Source organism: Pleurodeles waltl, chromosome 2_1, assembly GCF_031143425.1.
Source record: "Pleurodeles waltl isolate 20211129_DDA chromosome 2_1, aPleWal1.hap1.20221129, whole genome shotgun sequence".
Taxonomy (NCBI): Eukaryota; Metazoa; Chordata; class Amphibia; order Caudata; family Salamandridae; genus Pleurodeles; species Pleurodeles waltl.
In genome coordinates this window covers 779,107,072-779,131,127 of record NC_090438.1, presented here as the reverse complement: position 1 = coordinate 779,131,127, position 24,056 = coordinate 779,107,072, and the positions used below count along the sequence as shown (strand labels likewise).

General features: G+C 44.6%; 1 protein-coding gene across 3 annotated transcripts in view; it reads right to left on the bottom strand.

Moving 5' to 3' along the window:
* Positions 1-24,056, bottom strand: part of KIF13A (kinesin family member 13A) — a 733,240-nt gene that overhangs the window by 8,024 nt on the left and 701,160 nt on the right. The window lies entirely within an intron of this gene.

The following is a 24,056-nucleotide window of genomic DNA, read 5'->3' as shown; positions in this document are numbered from 1 at the left end:
TTTTTAAATAAATAAATTAGAAGATGTCTACAAAACAGGTTTTCTTTAACTGTGAATCAGCTGCTATCGAAGAAGCATAAAAACTAGATTGTGATCAGAGGGCCATCATAATGTCATCTCCTCTCAATGATGAAGTCAACTTAAGACGCTAACAGCCTAACAATGCCTAAGCCACTGTTATGATGACCAAAACGATTACTGTACTGACTGCAGTACTGTCACACTGTATATCTAAAACAACAAGCATTGGCAAAGCCAATACGTCTGGCTACGATATCTCACAGCTTTCTTAACTTCCTACATCATCTAGCTAGAGCAATAGTGCAACAATGCCCAAAGCAGCACTTTCTTTAAAGTAATATGTTTCTTTCCAAGCAGTAGCCATTGCCCCAACCTAAGAGTTAGTAAGGTGAGGAAATATGTGTGTATGAAATTCAATATCTTTAAAAATGATGCTTAAAGAATGGTTTTCTGGCATCTCGTGTGAACTTTTATTTTTATGGAGCATGCACCCTGTGTACGTTTTCCGAGAAAATGTCTATCAGCAAGATATGTTTTACACAAACCATTCTCTCGTGGGCACAAATTAAGTAAAATTACATAATAAGAAACTTTGTGAATTTCTCTCAACATATAATTTGGGAACCTCGCCAGCCTGATTAAAATTTTGCCATTACCTTTTGAGAAAGACTAATTTAACGTGACTACGGAGGAAGATTCTGATCAAGATAAAAAGCATTACTAGACTGAGTTTAAAAAACAAACAAAACTACATTAACTTTAGCTGGAAACTGACCTGAGTTCTTCTTTAAAGTTATGCTAGCAACTCACGAACTCCGACGATTACCCTGCAGTCTACTAACAAAATGTACCTGAGGTACTTTTAGAATTTTGTTGGAAGTTACCGAAAATAAATTCCGTATTGTATGGCTAAACTGGCAGCGACAAATTAACACACTCATTATTTACTATAATTCACAGAAACTTGTTTTCAACAGAGTAGAAAGTGCATTTGCTGAAAAGCCAATTTAAGGAGAGTGTGAATTAGAAACATAACCTATGTAATCCACATGCTATGGTCCGTATAAATTGGCATCTAGAATGGTTTCTTTGATCAAGGCATTTGTTGGTAATCTAACAGCTTCAAATAGAAATAAGTTTATGTTGCAGAAAAATCAGTTGCGTATTATAATTTGTAGTGCTGATGCCCACCAGTGATACTGGCTTATCGTCCAACATAACAATTTAAATTATTGGGAGCTATTGCCTTTTGTAGAACAGTGACTTGATTTAAAATCTGCTTCATGCATTATTTAGCAAATTAGATTTGCTTGCCACGCGTATATGGCATTTAACTGTCACTGTCCAAAAACACACTGCTTATCAAAGCAATGCAAATTAACTTTCGGCATTATTCATCAAAAATAAAGAGAATTCTACCATTAAAAAAATCTTCCTTCAGCTCCGTAAATTTTCAGGAAAAGACACTTCTCCAGCGCATCCCTGTAACAAGATATGGGAGCCCCAACCTAGGGTGGAGGACAAAAGCGTGGACACCTGCTTTCAATGAAGATGTACCAGCACAGCATTCGCTCTTCCTATGAGGTACATCCAAGATAAATTTCCAAAGCTTCAGGTAATACAGAGCTCGCTCTGCAGCATGTGCTACAGACAACACAATCCCACTGGAGCACATATTGACCACCAGTGGCGGTTGGTGGCAAATTACAATGGAGGGCAAAAAACACATACAGAAAATACTACACCTAACACAACACACTAATATTAACATACATACACACTAATATAAATATAAAAACATACCTTACTGGTGTTCTGCACATGTCCACGTTGCTCTGCAGCACGTCCTCCTATGGCGAAGCCCACAGCCAACTCCCTCATCCAATCAAGACACTGTTTTCATGCTGTTAGGCAGCATGAAAAAAGCATCTTGATTGGCTGGAGAGGACCGGCTCCAAGCTCCAGAAGGCACTGTAGGCCTGTGCCTGCTCTCCAACCCAGCTGTCCAAGACAGCCTGGTTGGAGAGGTGTGAATTGCATGGTGGTTTGGCTGCAGCAAAGTAGCAGACCAAACCAACATGCACATTTCAAACTGAAGTAGCCACTCCTCACTGCTGCCAATCACTGGCAGCAATTATGCTGGCCCCACTCTGTCCTCACAATCTGTTTGCTGGGAGAAAGAGTCAAAAATAAAATTGCCATTTTATTTTTGATGCTTTCTGCACCGCAGGGTGGTGGGCTGACACTTCACCGCTCCAACGGAATAACTGCCGCTGTTAACTACTCTCACTGAATATCCTGGTTGCCAGTTCAAGCATGGGTTAATTTCAAGGGACTGACAACTACATCGAAGGCTATGTATGGAAAAGTGTTTGACTCCTTGAAATGTCACATACTTTATACCCCAACAAGGACATTTAAGTTGTAGGGCAACTTAGTTTTGACTCAGAGTAACAAAAGCTTGAGCAGGAGGCTGTTTGTTTGTGGTTGATGCTTGCTCTCCAACTCTTTCTTCTCACACCTTCAGGAAATTAGATGCTTGATCTAATATAGGAAGAAGATGATTACCTTGCTGTCCTAGTTTTTGTCATGTTGGGACTCTTTCTTAGGGTTAAGATACCCAGAATGGATTCGTTTCAGGTGTTCTTAGAAAACTTATGAAGATATGTCACTGACATGTTCCACAGACGCATCCCTTCAATAAACTATAAAGTGCCTCCACCCTTCTGTAAAGCAATAGGATAAGTCGACATCTGACTATTCAAACGAATGATCAAACCAAAATTCAATATACTAATTTATTAAGGCGATTATTGCAAGCTTGCTTGAGGAACAAAAATGTGACCTCTCTGCAGAGAAAGACTCTTGCCATTGAAATACTGACACACAATAACCTACGCACAATCCATTTGTGGTCAAAGATAGTGGAGAGAGGGGGTAAATATGCATCTTCCTTCATTACATCAAACCCTTGGGCGGGGAAACTGAAACCTGACGAAAAGAAATTGAGGCAACTCAGAAAAGGTCCGGCAAGAAAGCACCACTCAGCTTAACCCCAGGCACATGGGAAGAACAGAAGATGAAAGTTAAAACATGGTTCTCCAACACAAGTCGGTAAAGACTGCCTCCCCACATATTCTCTAGCAAACAGGCCCTCACATTTCTCACCCAGTTTGGGGCTCTCACAGTTAATCAGCAGTGTTTCTATCTACCAAGCGGGTAGCGTGTGTTGGAATGTGCCGAAAAGCACCAATTCCACATCCTCTTCTGCTGCTCTAATGAGCAGTTGGTAGTGAAGTGGCTGTGGACATTCCACCAAAGACCCACAGCTGTCTTGCAGGACGTCACCTAACGCTTGTTCAAGTTACACCTAGCTGGGGCGCTGCCTGTATAATAGACCTGAAGCACCACACCCTGGATAATTAAAGAACTTAAACCAGGGGCAGGTAACGAGAAAAATGATGGGAGGCACTAATTATAAACTTTTTTCCTCTTGAACAGATGACTAGACTAAAAGATGATCCAAACTACTTCCTTTGTTGACTAATGAAGGCCCTCCATGAAAAGAGGCTTGAGATGTCAAGATGAAAGGGAGAATCCCATCAGTATGTATGTATCTTCATGCACTGTGAACAAAGCCAGAAGAACAGATCACATTTGTTTGCGCTGCACACACTGAAAAGGCGAGTGAAGATGCAAACCCTGTTGGCCAGTGGGGTCCATTTAACCTTCGTTTGTGATCCTATAGTTAGTCAAGAACTACAATAACGAGAAACAGTTGACTGCGGATTTTATAAAATGAAATTTAGAAGGATAAATTTAGAAATTTAGAAGGATATTCATCTACTGGATGTTGCATTGGAGCTCATGAGTGAAATGCAGACCGTTGAGTGAGGAGGCATTCTCTTTCTGTACTGAAGATGTACCCCAGACACCCACTGTGAACGGCGAACGTTGATAAAAACAGCAACAAAAAAAGATGTAAATTAAGAAGAAAGTCCTAACAGCGAATACCACCAGGTAGGAAGATTTAAAAACAGTGGGAAAAAACATCCAAGCTGTAACACAAGAACAATTCCACAGGGCTAATGAGAGGTCCAGTGCACCCAACACAGATTGGGTAAATAGTCTTATAACACGGACCACAAAGAAACCTAAGAGGTAAGTAATTTAGAGGTTGGAGGGATGCAGGTATGGAATTTACAAAGAATGTAATAAAAATGTAATATGAGAAGCAAATGGACATGCCCATAACACGAATCAAGTTATACAGCGTGGCATTGTAGACATTCTATGAAATGCAGGGCGTATGTCCTCAACACAGTGAACTATATATAGGAAGTTATTATTCTCTTTATAATAATTTAAAAAAACTAAGCTATAAAGAATACAAAATATGTTTTGATGAGCAACAAATGGTGAAAAGAAAGAAGACAAGGAAAGAGTGAGATTTTACATATCTTATAGGGGCTATGGGAAAATCGTAAGCGACAGAGCAAACATGGAGGAATATAAAACCACACAGTTGATGGGGAGTGGGACTGATGACCTCATCAGAATCACTAGACAAAATGGCACATAAAACTGCGCTGGGCACATTAGGCTGAAGGTACTGGATGGAACATTTTTGAAGTTGAGACAAAGATGTAAGGGGTGAGACAGAGCAGCACTCTAACGTATTCAATGCCTTTATTTCTCTTCTTTTTATAAACATCCTTGCCAAATGTGGTTTAAACATGCAATATTAAGGTCTTTGTCTGCCTAGTGGAAATGAAGGCGAACATTTCAAGAAAACTGATTTTCAGAGATCCTTGCGTCAAAAAGGAACTCTAGTCTGAATTGTGTTGGGGAGGTGTGGCTAATCACTTGAAATATAGATTCTGAAGCATCTCCTTCACAAACAGGGATGAGAAGGCAGAGCAGTACTAGCAATGGAGATATGGTGCTTGATGTTGCAAATAATTAAGAATGCTCTTATTTCCTGGCTTCTTACAGGAATATAAGTGAAAAAAAAAGTATACATGACATCAGGCATACTCTGGAGGAGTATACATGACATCATACATACTCTGGAGGAGAGACCGAGGTGTATTCACGACAAAGCAAAGGAAAAAGCCACAGCTCTTTATAGAGGTGGTAGCACCTCGAAAACTGGTAAAGGCAAAAACTTTATTCCATTGTGCATTTCCCTGGTGGGCTGGAGTCCCTGGGGGCCGGTTTTGCAAGTCCAGGACTCTCCTGGTGCCTCTATCAAGTTCCAGGCTCCCAGTTAACTGGGGCAGTGATAGCAGACTTCAAGAGAGAAAGAGAGAGGGGAGTTAGAGTGGCAGCAATCAGAGAAGGACAGGAGCTAGAGAAGAGAAAAGGAGAGTGTATGGAAAGATGGAAAAAGGGAGATTGTGCAAGGAGACAAAGGGAGCGGGGCTGGGTTGAGCATTTTTGCCAGGGCTGCATTTGGGTCCCCAGTCCGGCCATGGAGACAATGAAAACATTCCAAGGCGGAATGCAAACCTATCTTTTTTCATAACCGTCTAATAGCTACTACAAAGGTCCTGACACTCCTATTCCACAAAAAGTATTATTGAACAACTGTCAAACTGGAACGCTGTTAAAAAAATAATTAATGAATAATGCAGAGACTTAAATTGAATGCAGTTGCCTAATGTTTTGGAGGATGGATGTTTTCACAATCCGGCAGGACAAGTACCATATGTTGATGACTGAACCAGGGCTCTGCAATATTATGAAATGTAGATACTAGGCAATGTTTTTCACAGTTATGTGCAGCTTCCTTTTCTTATTCCAAGCCTGCCTTTTACCTTCAGATGTAACTGTTTTTTGGGGTATAATTATAAAAAGCTTATATTAGCTGAGCCTGTGAGCGAAAGGCGTAACTGATGGAGTAGGCTAAAGAAGAACTCCGACCCAATCAGGAAATGCAGTGAAGGGTGCAGGTAGACATCTACACTACAGACACTTGTGGGAGTCTGCAAGTCACCAAACCAGTTCCATGTTGGTGTAGATGACTATAGGAATGTGCCCCTTTTTGACATGGTCACTCCAGTGGCAAAACGAAACTGGAAGGGCCCCCTCCCCCCCTGCCAGAAAATTGCGGTCTCACTCAGGCTAGTTGCAGTGCTGAGGGGGCCCCTGGAGCTCGCAGGCCCCCCACACTGCGGGGGTTGTGGGGGCCTTTGTTGTGCCCCCCTGGGTCACCTCAACTTTTCACCTGGTACTCGATGCAATTTTGACTGAAAGCGCACTGGGTTCCTGTTAGCCAGGTCCCCAGTGCCAGATCTCTTTCCCTAAGACTGTGCAATTGTTACCCAATTGGCAGCATCTTTGGCTCATGTAAGTTCCTATTAAATGGTACCCCTGGTACCTAGGGCATTGGTACCAAAGGGCTGCAGCATGTATTGTGCCACCCTCAGGGACCCCTCACCTAGCACATGCAGACTGCTGCTGCAGGCTGCATGTCTTCGCACAGCTAAATATATAAACATGACATGGCACACAGCCGGTGTGCCATGCCCCTAAGCCCTGCATTCAATATATGTAAGTCACCCCTACAGCAGGCCTTATAGCCCTAAGGCAGGGTGCATTATATTACATGTCAGGGCATCCCTGCATGCGCAGTTATACCCCTGCTATGTCTGTCCATTCTTAGACATAGTGAGTGAACAGGGAAGCCAATTTAAGTGCATATGCTGGACACTGGTCAATCTGAGCTCCCCAGCTACATGATGGCTTCACTGAAGATAGGGATGTTTGGTATCAAACATCTCCTATTAACAAAACCCTGACTGATGCCAGTGATTGATTTATTTATATATGCACCCAGAGGGCAGCTTAGAAGTGCCCCCTGAAAAAACCTACCATTTGCCCATTTGTTGGCTAACTAGCCTGCCACCCCCAGACACATTTCTAACTCCCAGGGGTGAGAGTCCTTGCTCTCGGACAGCGAGAAACAAAGTCTACTCTGGTAGGGGTGTTAGCACATCCCTCCCAAATGGATGACCAGGAAATCTGCATTTCATAGGCAGGGGTCTTCAAAGAAGCCCACCACCCTTGATATGTAGACCTGGCGACCCTCAAAGGAGAGGATGTCGACACCCCCTGCCAAGGGCCCATTTGGCACTTGCATAGGTGGGAAAATTAGGAGTCAGAGAGGCATGCCCACCTCTCAGGCCAGTCCCACCCCTAAGGTGAGCTGCCTGATGTGGACACAACTTTTGAAAGTCTGCCATCTTGGTGAGGGCAGAATTAGGAACTCGGGGACAGGGTTATGCCCACTTCCCTCAGGAAATGGTCTAATGGGGGGGGAGTTAGTTACCCAGGGTAAGTAGCCCAGTGGCTTCTACCCTATATTCTCCTAGTGCCCTTAAATTCAGTATTCAGGGGAGCCCTTGGCACCAGGAAATTAGATCCTGCTGACCTGATATAGAAGGACCCTACAAAGACGCAAAAGACTAGAACTGAAGACCAGTGATGGACTTGGCGCCAACCCTGCCAGCCGACTTTGACAATTGTGAGAAAAACACCTCATCCTCCAGATGTAGAGAGTTCCGAAAGCCTGGGAAGACTGCTAGCCCTCAACTCAGCACAAGCAACACCTATGGAGCAGCAGAGCTGCTTCCCTGCACCTCTGCAGGCACCCAATAAACACTGAAAAGGACTCTGGACTGCCAAAATCCGATGCCGGGCAGCACCACTGCACCTGTGACCCCTAGCCCGATTTGAAGTGGGCCAGCGGTACCAGCATGGTCCTAAGCCCCTCCAAAGACAAAGTCCATCATCGGTTTCCCCACTGTGATCTTCACACCAATGTCTGCAGCTCGTTGTGCAGGCCTACCTCAACCACGACTGCCTCTGGTGACGCAGCCTGATGGTCCACTGCACCCATATGCCCCAGACCGAGGAGAAGAGGCACACTAGTGTCCCCAATCCCTGGGCATCACAAGAATCCAGCCCATTTGGTGGCTCACCCTGACTGGACCCTCAGTCCTAACCTACAGCCTTTTTCCAACCAGACCAATCCACAATGACTAACATTGGGGACCTGATGCTGTACTGCACCTCTGCAACCAGCCACCCTCGTGCAGCCCGGTGTGATCTGTTGGTGTGGCCTTGACCCTTGCACAATACTTGCCTTAAGTCCAGAAGATTGGACCCGTAAGTCGCTGTACTATACCTGCATGCAGTATTTGTTTTTCCTCCAGTAGATAACATTGCAGCTTGCAAGAATTGCACCAAGTGTCAACCTTTCTGAACTGTAAAGATTTTTCTTGCAAAATATACTTACCTGATCATATTGATTCAGGTGCCAAAACATACATAGAGATTCTTGTTATTTTTTAAAATTGGTGTGAATCTCCTTATTGAGTCGTGTGCCTCGTCTAATTGACTGTGTGTGTATTTGCAGACGTCTCACAATCCTCTCTGATAAGCCTAAGGCTGCTCGATGACACTACCACAATAGAGCACCTTGGAATTGCTAGAGCAAGCCCCTATCCAGTAGTAAGGGAATCTGCACAATATATGTCATTTTGGTATATCAAATAAAGAGCCAGCTTCCTACTTTGGCTGCACAGGGGTGGGATACAAGACTTGACATTTGCTGTACCATTTGATAAGTGATAGCACTAAAGAATCCAAATTTGTATCTAGTTAGGAAACAATTTTTCCAACTCACAATTTTTCTAAATTGTTTAAAATGTACTGTTAAGGCTTTGTGTTAAGTTCCCTGGTCCAAACTATCTAGAATTTAAAATAGTACAGTTAGTTGGATCTTTTAGAAGTGCACTTAGAATATTTTCTAAATTTCTAAAAAGGTCTCAACTTAAAAAAATATGTCTGATGCAGCAAGTTTATCCCAGGATTTGTGCTTAATGCAAAGTGTCTTAAAGTGAACACCCTTACCAAATGCAAAGTGTCTTAAAGTGACCACCCTTACCAAAACCTTAAGTTGCTTAAAGGAAGGCCCTCTGCCAAGCACGGATACTTGCCATAGTGTTTAAATCTACAAAAGCCCATCTGCAGCAGTTGATTGCAGAAAATGACAGAGCCATGGAAAGCAAAGAAGCTGCTCATGAAGATGAGGATGATGATATGGAAGAGGATGATGCATCCCTCCACAACTTGACTGACAGTAACACCACTGGGAGCACTTCTGATAGTACCCCAGGAGATAAGGGACAGTGAAGATGCTGAACTCCAGAAGTTAGGAAAACTTTACTGTAGTGAGAGCTACCTCTGATCAGTGAAAAGTATTGTGAGCTACTGAAAGCTAAGCAACTAGTGCATTGTTACCAGACTCCCCCATGCCCAGCATAACTGAAATACTATGGTTTGAACAAGATACTTTGACTAGGAGCTCTATGACAAGGCTGCCATGTGCGTCAATGACAGCATGGTCTTTGGGGATGTATGAACATGTGGGTGTATGAACGGAATGTGTGTGTTCAGGTGACTGAGAGACTAGGCTGTATGTACTTGTGGCATAGGACATACCTTTCACCATATGTGGCACTGATACATGTATAACACAAATATACAACCATTTTTGTTAAATGGGAGAAATTTGAAGTGCAGAAAAATGTTCTGCAAAAATGTTCAGAATATGGAACATTTTTCTGCACTTTAAATTTCTCCCACATAAAACAAGGGCTGTATTTTTCTCTAATAAATATGGCACTGTGTCGAGAAAATTCAACTGAAGAGTTAACTTTGTTTATATGCATTCAATAAAACTCAATTTACATTTTCTCCCATTTCCAAGTGTCACATTTACAAACACCAGGCATGTTGCTCCCAGTGGTCTGTAGACATGGTGCCATATTTAAAACAGAAAAATCCATATGTTTAAATGGGAGAAATTTTAAGCGAAGACACATGCTTCATGAAACATTAAGATGTAAATGGCTTAATTAAAACTGGAGAAATACATTAACACATAATGTTTCATGAAAAAAGTTTTCTTCACTTTATATTTCACCCATTTAAAAAATGCCTTTTTCAGTTAAAATATGGCACAGTGTCTACTGGCCACTGGGAGCAAAAACGTCTTGAAAATGTGACACTTTGAAGTGGGAGAAAATGAAGAGTTAATCATTAAGGTAACTTTTCATTTCAATTTTCTCCCATTGAAAAGCGTTCAGACTCAATTTTGTTCTCATACTCCAATATTGAGACAGCAAGGAACTTTATTCGAGAGTTAAATACTTAGTTCTTCACCTCTGTGCCCCAGCCAGGACCATACATCTTACTGAACACTGCTCATTTCAGGCTCAGATATCTGCAGACTGATAATAGTGTAAACAGTTTCTGCTTAACTTTAAAAGAAAAATATGACCTTGTGATTATTTAAAAATGAACTCAAATCAAGGCTGCAGGCTACTCTAAAGGTGTATGGGAGCTACTGCTGGCGCATGATCGACTGGCTGGAGACACCTGAATTAGAGTCTAAACTCTTAGCTATAGAAAAAGAAAGAGCGGAGATGGGCCTAGGACCCATCTCTGGTTGTAGCAAAATGTTAAATAGGGAGAAAGAAGAAGCTTTTGACTATTATATCCCCAAAGGGATTGCCCCCAAATATGTAGAAGGTGATGATATCACCAAGTGGTTTACAGCCTCTGAGAGGGCTTATAAATTGAGGAAACTCCGCCAAAAGTATTAGGGCAGGGTTTCAGTAAAGTGAAGGTATATGCTCCTGACACTGAATGAAGCAGATGCTGAGTCCTATGACCTCATGAAGGATACCCTGACTGAGGACTTTGGACTCACAACTGAGGAATACAGGATCAAGTTCAGGGAGACTAGGAACACCTCTAGTCAATCCATAGTAGTTCTTGTTGACTTCTCAGTCAAAACACTGGGTGGCTGGTTGAAAGGGAAACAGTTGCAAGACTATGATGGGCATTATAATCTTATGAAAGCGCACCACTTAAGTAACTGTGTTTCGGAAAAATTGCATCAGTACCTGGTAGACCTAGGTTCCATTTCTCCCCAAGAATTGGGAACGAAGGTAGACCACTATGTCAAGACTGGGGTATACAACTCCTGGTGGGGTTGACCAAAGGAAAGGGGCTTCTAAGCCCCCAAGACAAAGAAGGTGACTAATCTAAAGATAAAAGCAAAGAGGCTTCTAAAGTCCCCCAAAAACCTGTTCAGGAGCGTGGGACCGTGACAAGACACAGACAAGTGCAAAGCCAGTTGGCACTGAACTGGAGACCATGCCTGTCCAAAAAGAATCCCCTTAGTGTACCTGCAGCTCCAGATGGGATCCCATGTGGGCCTTGACAATGTCAGGGAGCTCCCAGAAACAACTTTAGTTTCAGAGGGTGGGGTGGAAGTAGTTGCCCTGGCTGTCAGGCCAAGTAACCTTGAGAAATACAGACACCACATGTCTATAGGATCAAAGTTAAAGCACTGAGGGACACAGGTGCAAGTGTCACCATGGCGAGTGAAAAACGGATATCCCCAGAACAGTATCTAGTGAAATTTTCACAGTCATAAGTGCTGACAACCAAGCTAAGGTCTATCCCATGGTAATGGTGTCCTTAGAGTGAGAGGGGTTACTGGCCAGAAGAAGGTGGTGGTAACCTCTGCAATTCCCAGGGTCTGCTAGGAAATGATCTGGAGTTCTCTGCATGGGCTGTGGTCTAAAGAAAGACCCATTCAGCTATGCTGGGTATACCTAAACTGGTGTGTGTAAAAAAAGAACACAATGCAAAGCCCAGGGTGAAAAAGAGGTGGTGGAGCCTGGAATAATGGCCCAGCCCTCCAACAGAAAAGGCAGGAAGTCTGGTAAGCCAGTTTCTGAGTGGCCCCAAGATGAAGTTCCCTCTCCTCAGGGAGAACACTTAGTCAGCCCTTGAGGTAACTGAGCCCCAGGAACTTGGGCCATACATGGCAGATGTCCTGGGCCCAGGGGGGCCCTCTAGGGAAGAGCTGTGCCACGGACAGAGGAGCTGTCCCACTCTTGAAAGCCTGAGACAGCAAGCTGCTGACCAGGAAAAGGGAGATGTCAGTGGCTTCCACAGAACCTATTAGGAAAAGGGACTCCGGTGTGGTGAGGCCAGAGACCTCAAACCTGCAGCTAATAGGAGAGTAGTAGTACCTCAGATGTACAGAGAGGTCCTACTCACTTTGGCTCATGACATCCCCTTAGCTGGGCATCTTGGCTACACCAAAACGTGGGGTAGGTTAGTTCTTCATTTCTACTGGCCAGGCATGTCCCAGGCAGTGAAGAAATTTTGTAACATGTGTGTCACCTGTCAAACCAGTGGCAAGACAGGTGGCCGCCCAAAGACCCCCTAAATACACTTCCAGTGGTTAGGTTTCTCTTTGAAAGGGTAGGGGCTGACGTTGTTTCCCCCTAGAACTTCCAACAGCATCAGGGAACAGATGTATACTGGTGGTAGTGGATCATGCCACCAGGTACCCTGAAGCTACTGTATATCCCTTAGGGCTACCACTCTCCTGTAGTTGCTGGGGGCCTATTTAGTACCCTTACTAAAGTGGTCTTCTCTAAGGAGGTGGTATAAGACAAAAGTAGTAACTTCATGTCTGCATACCTCAGGCAATGTGGGCTGAATTTGGAGTGACTTATAAGTTTACTACTCTATATCACCCACGAGGAAATGGTCTAGTTGAGAGATTCAACAAAACCATGAAGGGCATGATTGCAGGGCTCCCTGAAAAACTCATAGGAAAATGGGCTAGCCTCTTACCATGCTTTCTCTTCACCTACAGAGAAGCACCACAGAAGGGAGTACTTTGTTTCCCCCTTTGATCTTCTGAAGGTGTGGGTACTTGAGCCTGTGGCTCCAAGGGGACTCCAGGACAAATGGAGTGGCCCCTACCCTATCCTTGAGAAGAAGAGTGAGGTTATCTATCTGGCCTAGGCACTCCCAGGAAGCCTCACAGGGTCATCCATGTGAACCACCTCAAGCTCTTCCATGATATGGCTGATGTGGGCTTGGTGAAGATCAGGAAGAAGAGAGTGTCAGGAAGAAGAGAGTGAGCCTCTTCCTAACCTCTACTCCCACAGCCCCAAAGACGGGTCAGTTGATTGAGTGGCCTTGTCGGACACCCTCACTGCCCAGCAGCAGGCTGACTGGAGGCAAGTCCTACAGCAGTATGCTGAGTTCTTTTCCCTCACCCCTGGTCAGACTTACTGCTGCGTCCCTGATGAGGACACAGGTGACCATTTGCCTGTCAAAAGCAAAATACAGAGAGAGTCTGACCAAGTGAAGGAAAGCATCAGAGCTGAAGAAAACAAGATGCTGGAGTTAGGGGCAAATGAGGCCTCTGTCAGTCCCTGGGCCAGCCCAGTGATCTTAGTCCCCAAACCTCATTCCAAGGGAGGTAAGCGGGGTTGAGGATTTGCATAGGCTATAGAGGTCTCAATGGTGTCACCAAAACATATGAACACCCTATCCCAAGAGCAGATGAACTTATTGACAGGGTAGGGGCAGCCAAGATTCTCAGAACTTTTGATTTGACATCAGGGTACTGGCAGATTGGTCTGACTCCTGGAGCAAAAGAAAGATCAGCATTCTCGACCCCAGATGGACATTACCAGTTCCCTGTTATGCCATTTGGTTTAAAGAATGCCCCTGCCACCTCCCAAAGGTTGGTGAATAAAGTCCTTGCTGGTTTGTAAGTCTTCAGTGCAGCATATCTTGACGATATTGCTGTCTTTAGCTCTATTTGGCAGGATCACCTGATCCACATTGGCAAGGTTCTTGAAGTTCTGCGAAGTGCAGGGCACACTATCAAGGCAAACAAGTGCCAGATAGCACAGGGCAAGGTTCTATTCTTCGGTCACCTTGTAGGTGGAGGCCAAGTTCAACCACTACAACCCAAGATCTAGACAATTACAGACTGGAAAGCTTCAACCACCCAGAAGTCAGGGCATTACTTGGCTTGACTGGGTATTACAGAAGGTTCGTGAAGGGGTATTAGAAATTGGGTATCTATTTGGCAGAGGTATGCACCCTGTCCAATTAGGAACCACAATACTAGTCTGGGCAAGTCAATTACAGGACAAATTAGCCTGTGCTTACCCTTTGGTCGCTTCGCGCAGAGCAGGCAGGCAGATGTAACTTAGAAAGTAATGTGTAGAGTATTACTGCAACACACACACACAATAACCACAGGAGGTACACGACAAAAAGACTCCACACGGAAACAGAAAAATAAAGTTAATTTATCTGGTTAATTTAAGATCCACATGATACAGATCCAATTTGCAAATCATTATTTACTTGCTTTGCGGACTCAAAATTAAGCAAGGTTGATAACCAATGATGCAATCAAAGATGGGGTGCCAGAGACTCCTCGGCACAAGTGCTTGATTTTATAGACTGCAGTACTGTCCTGGTTGCGCTCCTTTCGGGAAGCAGATCGGGGATTTCGGGTGCAGTCACCAGGGAAGCAGGTGGGAACAGTGAATGGATGGTGGTGGTGGTGGGGGGAGGGGGAGGGTTGGGGTTTGAGCAGGGCCGCTCCATGTGCAAGGAGAGCCCGGATGGTGACAACTACTGGGGCAGCTCCAGGCAATCATAGCCGCACGTAGCCAAGTTGGACAAGGCCGCTCAGGTAGATTGAAGCGGGAAGCGGCAAAGGCTCAACAGGGTCGCTCCGGGTGTGCCTAGATGCAAGCGGCACAGTTTGGCAAAGCCGCTCGGGGATCATTGAAGTAACGAGCGGCAAAGGAAAACAAAAAGCTGCTCTGGGTTTGGTGAACAAGTCTTGGGCCACTGGGCAGAGATCAGCAGGCAAGTGGACAGCAAAGCAGGGCAGGGCAGCAGTTCCTGGGAGCAGTCAATCCTGGCAGAGTGACAATCCTGGCACACAGCCATCTTTACTCCAGCAGTGTTTCTTCGAGTCCAGAAGTGTATTGATTTTAGTGAGTCATGGACCCAGTACTTATGCAAGAAAGTGCCTTTGATGTGGGGGGTGACTACAAAGAGTTTTTTCGAAGTGCACAGGACCCCCTTTCAGATCAGCCACAGCACCGGACTATCAGTGGGAAGTAATCATCCCCTTTGTGTGGACTCTGTTCACTACCCTTTGAGGTGTAAGTGTGAGCCCTCCCCAACCTCCTTTCCAGAAAGACCCATCGGTATGCAGATGCATGCAGCTGAGCATCCTGTTTTGTGGGAGTCTGAAGAGGATGCACAAGTGTAGCTGTCAATTAGCCCAAGCCAGACGTGTATTCAAGGTAGGCTGTAGGCACACAGGGCAGTGAGTGCAGAAAAATGCCTACTTTCTAAAAGTGGCATTTCTAAAATAGTAATAATAAATCCGACTTTACCAATAAAAAGGGTTTATTATTACCAATCCAATGGTACTAAACATGGTGCAACTAGTCCTCTCAGATCAGGAATTACAGCTTAAAGGTAATATAAGGAATTCCCAATGCTGGCCTATGAGAGGGGCAGGCCTCACACTAATGATAAACGACTTCAGGAGTTTTTCATTATCAAGACATGAAACCTAAAAGTATATGTCCTGCCTTTTACTTACATGGGATCTTGCCCTATGGGCTACCTAGGGCTTACTTTAGGGGTGGCTTATAAGTAAGAACAGGGGAGTCCAAGGCTTGGCAAGAGGCTTTAAATGCCAAGTCAGGGTGGCAGTGAGACTGCACACACAGGCCCTGCAGTGGCATGGCTGAGCCATGATTACAGAGCTACTCAAGTGGGTGGCACAATCAGAGCTGCAGGCCCACAAGTAACATTTTATTTCCAGGCCCTGGGTATATGGTATACCACTTTACAAGGGACTTAAAGGTAAATTAAATATGACAACTGTTATTACACCAATGTTACCATATTTTAGGGGAGAAGCACCTGCACTGAAACAGTGGCAAAGTGCGCAGAATCTTAAGGTCAACAAACAGATACAGCAACAAACCAGGAGGTAAAGGCAGAATGTCTGTGTTAAGACCACCCAAAGGATGCCAGGTTTAACAAGGAGTATGGTAATATTGTGGCACCCCTCAAAGAATTGACCTCCAAAAAAAAGCCAAAGAAGGTAAACTGCACACTGAGCTGTCAAAAGGCTTTTGACACTGTGAAGGAAGCAATGTGCTCAGCACCCATTCTAAAAGCTCCAGATTATTCTAAGCAGTTCATTGTGCAGATGCCTCTGAACATGGAATAGGAATGGTCCTATCCCAAACCAATGATTGCCATGACCAACCCATTGCTTCCATTAGCAGGAGGTTACTCCCCAGAGAGTGGAGTTGTAGTGCCATTGAGAGGGAGGCCTTTGCTGTGGTCTGGTCGCTTCAGATGTTAGGGCCATACCTGTTTGGTTCTCACTTCCTTAGTGAAACTGACCACAGGCCTCTCACATGGCTGATGCAAAGAGGCAAAAAAAAAAACCCACCTGTTACAGTGGTCCATTTCTCTACAAGGAATGGGCTCTAGAGTGGAACACACATCTGGGACTGACCACCTCAGTGCAGATGGCCTTTCCAGGTTCTTCCACTTAGAAAATGAAGCCTCTCTTGGGAAAGGCTAGCCTCATTCTCTTTTGTCTGCAGCAGGATGGGGGTTGAAGTGTCTCTTTTTGACATGGTAACCCCCACTTTATTCCTGGTGTTCGATCTAATTTTGACTAAAAGTGCACGGGGTTCCCGCTAACCAGGTGCCCAGTACCAGATCTCTTTCCCTAAAACTGTGCAATGTTATCCATTTGGCAACACCTTTGACCCCCTGTAAGTCCCTAGGGCATGAGTACCAACGAGGGGCTTCATGGGCGGCAGCATGTACTTACCCACCTTCAGGGACATCTCACCATGCACATGCAGACTGGCATTGCAGGCTGCGTGTCTTGGTGCAGTTAAATTGAAAACACAACATGGCACACAACCTGTGGGCCATGTCGCCTAAACCCTGAATGCAATATATGTAAGTCACTCCTACATTAGGCCTTACAGCCCTAAGGCAGTGTGCATTGTTTTACATGTGAGGGCATACCTGCATGAGCAGATATGCCCCTGCAATGTCTTTGTTGATTCTCAGACATAGTGAGTGAACAGGGAAGCTATTTCAAGTACACGTGCTAGACACTGGTCAGTACGAGTTCCCCAACTACATGATGGTTTCAGTGAAGACAGGGATGTTTGGTATCAAACATCTCATATTAATAAACCTTTACTGATGCCAGTGATGGATTTATTAATACATGCACCCAGTTGGCAACTAAGGGATGCCCCCTGAAAAACCTACCATTTACTCTTGTGCTGGCTGACTAGTTCTAACTGGCCTGCCACCACCAGACTGGTTTCTGACCCCAAGGGGTGAGAGCCTTTGCTCTCGGGCAGACAAAAACAAAGCCTGTTCTGGTAGGGGTTTTAGCACACTCCTCCCCAACAGGATAACCTGCGAACCTGGATTCCAAGGTGGGGATTTCAAAGAAGCTCACCACCCTTGATATGTAAGATCTGGTGAATCTCAAAGGAGAGGATGCTGACCCTCCTGCCCAGGGCCCATTTGGCACCCAGACAGGTGGTAAAATTAGTAGTCAGAAAGGCGTGTCCACCTCTGAGGCCAGTCCCACCCCTAAAGTGAGCTTCCTGATGTAGACACAACTTTATAAAGTCTGCCAATTAGTGATGGCAGAAATAGGAATTCTGGGACAGGGTTACGCCTGCTTCCCACAGGAAGTAGTCATTCATGGGCGGTAGTGAACCCAGGGGTAAGGAGCCCACTGGATCTACTCTACACTCCCCTAACACCTCTAAGTTCAGTATTTAGAGGAGCCACTGGCACCAGGAAATCAGATCCTGAAGAAGGAGGACAGTACAGAGACGCAAAAAAACTAGAACTGAAGACCAGTGACAGACACAGAGCCAACCCTCTGGACTGTCACAATCCTATGCCGGACAGCACCACTGCACCTGTGCCCCCTAACCTGAGTTGAAGTGGGCCAACGGTGCCAGTGTGGTCCCCAGCCTCTCCAGAGACAAAGTACATTGTGGGTTTCCCCACTGTGATTTTCACACCAACGTCTGCAGCTCTTTGTGCAGGCCCCCCTCAACCGTGACTGCCTCTGGTGATGGCAACCCGACGGTCCACTGCACCTCTACACCCAGATGCCCCGGACCCAGGAGAAGAAGACCACTGGTGTGTCTGCGTCCCCCAGGCTTGTGAGACTTGAGTTCACTTGCTGGTTCACCCTGACTGGTCTCTGCCTGCACTCTGTTTCTGTGGGCCCCCTCCATTGCGATTGTCACCGGTGATAGATACCCGATGGTCCAAGAACCCTCTGCTCCTGGAAGCCCCGGACCGAGGAGAAGAGGTCCCCCCGTCCCTGACCATTGTAAGAATTGAGCCCACTTGATGGCTCACTATAACTGGCCCCTCAGTCCTAACCTGCAGCCTTTTTCCAACCGGACCAATCCCCATTGACTAGCATTGGGCACCTGACCCTGTACTGGACCTTTGCACCCAGCCGCCTAGTGTGACCTGTTGGTGTGGCCTTGACCCTTACCCAAAACTTACCTTAAGTCCAGGAGATTGGTCTTGTAAGTCGCTGTACTATACCTGTATGCAATATTTGTTTTTCCTCCATAGGATAACACTGCAGCTTCTAAACTGTAATGATTTTTCATCCAAAACGTACTTACCTGATTATATTGATTCTGGCGCCAAAACATATTTATTGAGTCATATGTCTCATTTATTGACTGTGTGTATATTTGCTGATGTCTAACACTCCTCTCTGATAAGCCTATGGCTGCTGGTCCACACTGTCCCCTAATTGAGTGGCTTGGGATTGGTAGAGCAAGCCCTTGTCCACTAGATAAGGAATCCCTGGACACTCTGCACGCTTCCTACAATGATGCAGACCTGAAATACACATCCTCCGTCAGCAAAACCGCTATGAAGATGGCAGCTCAAGACCCATTGTTGCTCCTTGTTGTGGTCTTTTACTGAGGTTGCTGTTCACTGCAGTGTATTCAGAGAAAACTATGCAGCCAAGTGTTGGTGTCGCACTGACAGCAAACTCGTCAGAGGTGAGGGAACATCACCTAGGTTCTCATATGAAGGCGGAATTACGGGACTTTCCTGGGTTGCAAAATATCCTATATGTGAGCGAGAGATGGCGCCAACCCTGCATGAGTGGTTCAGGGCAGGGACTGCTCTAATTGAACCTGGTGTCTGTCTGACAGAGATTCACTAATTAAATGTGCTAAAGGACTTGAGATACTGCTAGATTGGGCAGCACAACTTTCGTCATTTATACCAGTTGTACCAAGGAACCTGGAGCCATGTACCCAAGTATTAGGCCTGACTGAAGTTGGAATTAGCGTCTCACTCACAAGTGGGCTGCATGACCATGGCACTGCTACCTGTGTCGTTCCTAGTCTGGAAGATTAGGTGACCCAGGAGGTGTTCTGTGGATGCCTCATGAAGACCTGAGGCTGTCATATCGAGGAACTGTGTGCTAAAGATAGCGCCTGGCATCTTGTGCTCTGAAGAATCATCATCTGTGGGTGTGTGCCCGGCATGCTCAAGAAGTACCAAGTACAGTACTGGGGAGAGCTGCGTCATTATTCAAGTAGACACAGGAGCACCAGAGTGAGCCACAATCTGCAGCCCACCGCTCAGAAGAGTAGCTCCCATTAGTAGCTTCTGCCGCAATCATCTGAGGTGGCACGGTGGGCCAAAACGATTGAATGGGATACGGCCCAAGTGATTGTCAGTAGCTGAGATAAATTTAAGCATTCCATCTATTACCTTGAAGTTTTTGCATTTGACGCCCTAAGTGTGCCAGGTATGCCCAGACGTGAGTCCTGGGATCACTGTGCCACGGAACCAAGCGATACCTGGCTGAAGAGCCCCGAGTAGGGTGAAACTGGTCCTAGATTGCTTGTGTTCCGATTCAGGGAAGACCTGGACTGGCAGTTCAAGCTGACTGTTCCCATAAGGAGTGTGGTCAAGACTGATCTGCATATGGTTGGATCAAGACTGATCTGCATAAGGTTGGGTCCAAACTGAGGTGACCTGGTGGGCCAAATATGATGGATTGGGATGTGGCCAGATTGCTTTCTAGGGGCTGAGATTAATTCAAGCATTCCACCCATGACCGTGCTGTTTTTGTATCTGGCGACCATCTGAGTGACACGCTGCATGACTGCCTGCTGTGCGGCTCCTAAGAGCACTTCCATGTGCCGCCTGTAGACTCCTTTTGCCGCTGTGATCTCAATGCTGTGGGAGGGACAAATGCAGACTTGTGCTACTACTATGATCGGTGAGAGAATGAATGGGCCTAGGCCTGAGAGACTGACAGCTGATACTGTTGTGTAGTCATTTTAGTTATAGCTCCATGCATGTTATTTTAACATACTAGGTCTGCAGCTGTGCACTTTAACCTAGATATATTTTATTAAACTTTGCGTTGTTATTGTTACAATATCCACTTTTACGGTCTTGTTTTATTTTGCTCTAACTGCACTCTAACAGCACTCTGTTCTAAAAAAAAAAAAGACATTCTTGCTCACTCTGTGCTTCTTCCAAGGCTACACAGAAAGATATATTGCAGGTGAACGTGGTATAAATTTAGTCTCTGACATTCATAGAAAATACACATCCTTACGTAGGGACATTTTCTCAGAACATCAGCTGTTTTATTATAAAAAACACATCCCTGTCCCTCACACGTTAGAGGGAGATTCCAGCCAGAGAACCACGACTGCATGCTTCGCTACAAGCTGTTTTTGCAGACTTCAGGCCTTTGCTCAGGTATTGGGGATGATGTCTTCCCAGTGTAACCCAAAGGGCAGAATTAGAGCCTGTGATGGATTTAAAGCCTAAAACACTGTGCTCCATTATAGCCTAGGTAGGAATTAGTCTATTGACTCTAGTGACAACACGGTAGCGTTATTTCTATGCTTTACTCTCCTCGTCACAATGTTTATCTTATTATGTTGTGTTGTGTTGTCCTGGTTATTGCAGCTCACGCTTTGTTATCTAAGATGCAGTCGCTTCATTAAGATCTTTTTGAAACATATACTGCCTCTGTTTTTCATTGTGCATATGAAACTAATGTAACTGAGAGAAACGGATGAGACCTGAGTGACCATGGCTTCCTTGAGAAACCATTTATGTCATGCGCTCGGCTGCCCAATCATCCTGGCCCTTGGGTAGAGATGAGGCATTGCTAGTTAGCTGGAGCAAAACCCAGATTTGAGCGACAGGTGTCACCTGCAGTGGGTCAGACTCAGTCTCCCACACCACAGGCGATTCTGCCACTCGAAACCCAGTAGTCTTGTTAGAATAACAAGAGCCTACGTGACAATACTGGATCAAAGGCCTATGAGCTGCACCCACTGCTCTACCTCGAATGCTGAACCTGACACGTCAATGCCCAAAGGCAGGGGAACCCACACGGGGCAGATGAAGAGCTAGTCAGCAGAAGCCCCTAAAGCACAAAGGCACACACCAGGGTATTTGCGCCTTATTGATTGTATAGTGGAATTCTGTTTTCTGTGAAATAAAGTACCCGTCTCTTCTACAAAGAGAAGCACTGGGCTGCACGTTGATCTTTTTGCGGGGGGTTGCTTCTTGAGCACCTTCAGTCCAACATATAGTGATCTTGGGCAATTTACACTGTTTATGGCCCATTCTCTGTCAGCACAGCATAAGATCTTATCACAAGAAAGAGCCAGCCATATTGTAACACAATTTAACAATGCTTGGTTTTCACTTTGATGCATAAAGCATATGCTTTACTTAGGACACCAGTGGCAACTTGTTTTAAAGAGTTCGATAAGTTTAACTACACACTAATTATGTATTGTGTCTGCAACTGTGCCTTTTTTCGGGACACATTACTGGATATAAATGAGTTCCTCATGTGTCCTTGCAGGCACTATGGTCCTGATTTGAATGGTGCAGCAGGTGCAGTGGCACAGGGGCTGAAAGGGTTAGGAAACCCACTAAACACAGATTACTGCTATATTTTACTACTAAATAAACAGTTAAGTGCATCTACCTTGCAGGCACTAGGGTCATGATTTGAATAGTGCAGCAGGTGCAGTGACACAGGGTCCACAAGCTCTAGGAAACCCACTGAACACCAATTATTGCTATATTTTACTACTCTACAACAAGTCATAAGTGCAATTACCTTGCAGGCACTGGGGTGTGGAATTCCAGTAGCCCAATGCCCAGGACATATTGTTTGGGGTCAAGGACAACAAGTTTTCATGTTTCTTTTATACTTAGGACAGGCAGCCCCAACCCCCAGCAGCACAAATCCTTTGGCTGCCAGTTTACAGTACCACATTATGAAGCACGAAAGGGAATTGTCTGCAGTTGAGGTAATATGTGTGTCCTCATGTTAATGGTGTTTGAACTTGTATTTATGGTTCAATAATGAGAAGCCTTTATTATTAGGGTGAGCACTCTAAATAAATGTAAGCTCAGACTGCACTACTAACAGTGGTTCCAGTAAAAAATGTAATCACACATTTGCAAAGTTCAATAATATGAGGTTATATATAATGGTCCCAGAGAGCTCTCTGATTATCTGGAAATATTTGCAGAAGTTTGCATGTGAGATTAATGATTCTTTGCTTTCAAAATAAAATGTTCTAAAAATAAATGCAACTAGGAAAAACGTTTTGCTAAATTACTTTAACATTTTTGATACCATTTTGGTGAAGTATTATTGAGTAAAATGTGTTGATGCATGCTGTATTTCCAAAAACAGTCATATTGGAAAAAAAAGTAACCAGTTTCAACAAGATTATGGGAAACTAAGATAAACAAACATTTGAAAAACAAATAGTTTTGACATTGATGGTAAGCCTTTTGGTTTTGTCAATACGTATCTTGTTTTTGTCATGGGTTTTGTAAAAACGTTCTTGTTGTGGGAGCTGCCGGGTCCTCACCATTGTAACAAACATTGGCAAAAAGCAAAAATATTTTGGTCTCAAAAAGTACACATTAACCACAGTAGTTCCTGGCACTGATGACAACTATTTTGTGTCCTGATATGCTCCTTTTGAAACAGCAGACTGCCATCATTCATAGTGAAGCAAGACAACATAAGGACAGAGAAAGAAAGATAGAATTTTAATAAAAACAAAAGGTCTTTGTTAACACCAGAGTTAATCAGGGACCCAGTTCTTTAAAAAGTCCAAAAAGCGTGCCCAGTGTAGCTGTCTTTGCAATAGTGCAGATTTATGTATTTCATCAATTCACAAGAAATCACACAAGTAGACTAGAACATTGTACTCCTAGAAAATATTTATTAACTGTATTTTAGCACAAGGATGCTCATGCGAAAATCTTTTGACAGTTTACTAGTTCACTTTCTCTCCAGCCGCTTCCTTCCCAACCCTGGGAGAAGTTTTACTTCTGCCTTTGTCAACAGTAAATTTCTGACCTTTCTCAGCACAGGAAAAGATTGGAAAAGAGCTGATGAAAATCCTTAAAACTTGGAAGTTAGTAGGTTGGCACAGACTCAAAAGGGCGTTCATCCCTGGAACTATTGTTTACCGGTGCCTCCAGTCCCAGAACATAGATCTGTGGAAAGGTGACAAAATAAGGAAATTGCTTGTATTCAAGCCAGTATCAGCCTTGGCAGAATCAGCAGGGCTATTATCTGAGCTCTTATATAATGAGATTGCTGCCGTAATTTGCTGCTGCATTACATGGCAACAAAGGGACAAGTTTATATTTTTACAGGACAAGTAGCTTTATGAAGCAACCTTTCTCATGGGCAATTAGATATTTTATTAAATTCCACACCCCTGCAGGCACTAGGGTCATGATATGAATAATGCAGCAGGTGCAAGTGGCACAGGGGGTAAAAAGCTCTAGGAAACCCACTGGACACAGATTATTGCTATGAAACAAGCAGTCAAAAGTGCAATTACCTTGCAGGCACTAGGGTCATGATTTGAATGGTGCAGCAGGTGCAGTGACACAGGAGCCAAAAGGTCCAAGAAACCCACTGAATACCGATTACTGCTATATTTTACTACTACTCAACTCTGAACCAG